Raw genomic sequence first — 4,539 nt, forward strand, 5'->3', positions numbered from 1 at the left:
TCACCATCAATTCCCTACACACTTCCCCTCACCCCACCATACATTTTCCTACCGTACCGCGCTACTCTCCTACACCCCTTTGCCCACCATTCCCCTTCACACTCCCAAGCCATTAATTTTTGAACAAATTTTAATTTTTTCTTCCCATAGTCATTATTAACTTTAAATTTTTAGAACAAAGTTCTTTATGTTGCGTTACTCAGGGGGGCTGGAATTTTAAAACCGACAGATTTTTTTTTTTTTGAAACAAAAGTGGTTTACTCTTCCTCTCAAGTTTCTCCTCTTACCCCGTCCCCCTCACCAACAGTTCTCTATACACTTCCCCTCTCCCCACTATATATCTATATCTGCCAACCGTCTCGTACTCTTCTGCATATCTTGAATTTTATTTTCACACAATAATTTTTATTTCACTTTCAATTTTTTTCTTTTAAAATTCTAAAAAAAAAAAAAAAAAAAAACATTTTCCAATACAGAGACTTGAACCCTCCACCTCCAGCATATGAGTTCCTTACCTTACCCACTCTGCTACGAACGCTGCCGCTTGTAGAAACTCTATTTCTTGTACTTGTGGTGTGGTTCATACCTGAAATATTCCATTTTTACATGCATTCATTAATAATACATTCCATTCATGATAAATTATATTTGTATTTGTTTTCTAAATACTTAATAAATTAATAATAAATAAAAACTTAATAAAAAAAAAAAAAAAACAAGCATGTGGAATAGAGTTCAAGAATGTTTCAATGGTTTTTAAAGGTGCTTATTTCGAATTCGACAAACAAATTATGTTACAATATCACATAATTTCATTAATAAAGTAATTCATTAAATAAATCATAAATGAAATGCAATAAATACTAACTCCAATAGCCGTTGCTGTTAAAAACTAGTTTGGTGTTAGTATTTATTGCGTTTCGTCCTACCCGCTGTTATTGGAGTCATTAACATCATTCAATCATAAATGAATTATGTAAGATCATTATAAAAATGTATTTCGAGTTTCATATCATTTTAATGGTTTTTAAGGGCACTTATTTTGAATTTGATAAACAAATAATGGCACAATGTGATTGAGTAACTATATAAAAATGAAATAAAAATTGTATTAATGGGCTATAAAATCGCAAACAAATAAGTGAAAAAAAAAATTTTTTTTTTTAAATTAATGAAATGAATCATAAAATAAAATAAAATAAAATTACAAAAGACATGAATAAATACAGTGGAAATAAAAAAAATGTAACAAAAAGGGAAGGAAAAAAAAAATAAATATGAAAATAAAAAAAAGAAATTAAATAAAGGAAATACAAAACGATAAAAAAAATGTAATAAAATTAAATATGAAAAAAAATAAAACAAGAAATGAAAAAAAAATAAATGAAACAAGTAGTAAAGAAAAATAAAAAAAAAAATTAAAAAAAAAAGAAAAACAAATGAAAAAATTATAAAGGAAATTAAAACAACAAACCACGGGGTATTAATGGGTCATGGGACCCACGGTAAGAACGAAGTTCTTTAAATATGAGATGAGTATAGACACAATTTCTCAGGTAACAAGGGAGTCGCCAGACCCACAGGAAGTACGAAGCTCTGTAAACGTTAGTACTGCACTCATGTTGTTTACTAAAACAAAAACTTGAAAAACGAATAAAAAAAAAAAAAAACAATAGTTTAGTACTCACGATGGTTGAACTTCGTGAGAACGTCGTGCATAAATACAGTACTCACGAGAAACAGTACTCATGAAAAATTGTGTCTATACTCATCTCATATTTAAAGAACTTCGTTCTTACCGTGGGTCCAATGACCCATTATTACCCCCTGGTTTGTTGTTTTAATTTTCTTCTACAATTCTAAAAAAAAAAAACACTTTCCTGTAAAGAGATTTGAACCCTCGGCCTCCTACATACGAGTCGAGTACCTTACCCACTCTGCTGCGAACATTGCTGACTATACTGTTTTGGTTTCTTGTACTTATTGTGTGGTTCGTAACTTATTTTTTATTTGCATATGCATTCACTGATAATAAATATAATTGATGATAAATTATTTATTTGATTATTTATTAATAACAAGGTTCTTTATGTCACGTGCATGGAGGGCTGGAATTTTGAAAACGACAGATTTCCATAAAACGGAAGTTGCTCACTAGAAGTCTCTTCCTCCTAAGAAATAATTATTTCTAAATGATAAATTTAAAAAAACAAAAAATTTAATTATCATAAATAGAGTTATGTAGATTAAATCGAATAAGGCGCCTTATTACGCATTTAATATTAGTATTTTATGCATTTGTTGCATAAAATACCAACCGATTTATTTGAAACATGATGTTTTTGGTATTAAAATAATGCTTATAATCACTGTTATGAATAAATTATTTGATAAATAAATAAATTCTTAAAATAAACATCTACAAAAGAGTTGCAGAACGTATCAATGGTTTTTAAGGGCGCTTATTTTGAATTCGATAAACAAATTATATTAAAATTTTACATAATTACATAAATATAGTAATTTACTAAATCAATAACAGATAAATTATGTAAAATCATTATATATGTAAATTTCGAGTTATATATCATTTTAATGGTTTTTAAGGGCACTTATTTTGAATTTAATAAACAAATAATGATAAAATGTCATTAAATAATTACATAAAAATAAAACAAAAATTGTATTAATTGGCTATACAATTTAAAAAAAAATAAGTAAGAAAAAATAGTAATGAAATGAAGTATGACAAAAAAAAAATGAAACAAGAAATGAAAAAAAAAATAAAACAAGAAATGAAAAAAAAAGAAACAAATTAAAAGAAACAAACCAGGGGGTATAAATGGGTTATGGGGCCCACGGTATGAACGAAGTTTTTTAAACATGAGATGAGTATAAAGACACAATTTCTCAGGTGACAAGGAGGTCGCTAGGCCAACAGGAAGAATGAAACTCTATAAAAATGAGTACTGCATTTATGTAGTTCACTAAAACAAAAACTTGAAAAACGAATAAAAAAAAATAAGAAAATTTAGTTCAGTACTCACGATAGTTGAACTTCGTAAATATGTCATGCATAAATACAGTACTCACGAAGTTGCACTATCGTGAGTACTGAACTAAATTTTTAAAATTTTTTTGAATTCGTTTTTCAAGTTTTTGTTTTAGTGAACTACATGAATGCAGTACTTATTTTAATAGAGTTTCATTCTTCCTATGGGCCTGGCGACCTCCTCGTTACCTGAGAAATTGTGTCTTTATAATCATCTCATGTTTAAAGAACTTCGTTCTTACCGTGGGTCCCGTAACCCATTTATACCCCCTGATTTGTTTCTTTTAATTTGTATTTCTTTAATATAAAAGCTAAAAAAATTTGTTTTAATAAAAAACAGTTTTGGTAAAATCACTAAATAATTCTTATTATTATCAACAATCAAAATTTTTTAGAGCGAAACCTTAAAATATTAAATCATTTTCAGGAACTTCGTATTCATGAGCTTCTTTCAGCGTATTAGTAGGTATTAGCTGAAAAAAGCATGAATCAGCAAATCTGGAGGGGCTTTTTTGTTCTAGAGGAAGTACAACGCAAGAGACATCAATAAATAATGTTTGGATGTTTTTTAACTTAGTCTTTGTCCAAACGTTGGCATAATTTTAGCCCAGACTGAGAAAAAATGAAATAGTTTTCGTCCGGATTTGAAAAAAGGGCATAGTTTCCGTCCAGGGTTGAAAAAAGGGCACAGTACTCGTCCAGACTCAAAAAAAAGGGCATAGTCTTCGCTTGAGACCAAAAAAGGCATAGTTTTTGTCTTGACTAGGAAATAGGGCATAGTTTTCGTTTGGGCTTGAGAAAAGAGTATAATACTTGTTTCGACACAAAGAAAAGGGCGTAGTCTTCGCCTGGGACCAAAAAAAGGCATAGTTTTCATCCGGACTAGAAAAAAAGGCATACCTTTGCCTGGGAAGTCGAAATGTCATAGTTTTTATTCGATTTGGGCATAGTCTTCGTCTGGAGCGTCGATATTTACAAACAAAAAAAAAAAAAATTAATGTACCAAGAACTTAATACTTACTAATAAAAATTTCCAACATTGTTTCATAAGACTTACTTTAATTTTATATAAGAGGGATTAATTATCATGTATTTCAATGTAAAGCATTAGTACATTTAAAGTTTAACTGTTCTCAATGAAATGAAAGAAGTAAATTATTATGTATAAATTTATCTGTTCTCCTGTAGTAATAATTGTTTCTAACATGATAAAAAAGTTTAATTTTGATAACAAAATTTTACTGAAAAACTGTGTACAATTGTCTTTTCAGAAAAATGGGGTGGGGGTTGTATTACATACAATTTTTTCCAAGGGTACATATAAATACCTGAAAGTGAGTGAAGGGCAAGAAATATTGTGTGGAGGTGGCGGAGGGGTTAAGAAAAATCATGCGAAGGCTAGTGAGGATACTTTACCTAACGTTGATTGGGTTAAAATAATGGAGAAACAAGTCGAATTTATCATTTATTCTTTTATTTGTCGGGGT

Source organism: Copidosoma floridanum, unplaced genomic scaffold, assembly GCF_036245765.1.
Source record: "Copidosoma floridanum isolate Cflo_tuat_1 unplaced genomic scaffold, Cflo_Japanese_pri ptg000021l, whole genome shotgun sequence".
NCBI classification, from domain to species: Eukaryota; Metazoa; Arthropoda; class Insecta; order Hymenoptera; family Encyrtidae; genus Copidosoma; species Copidosoma floridanum.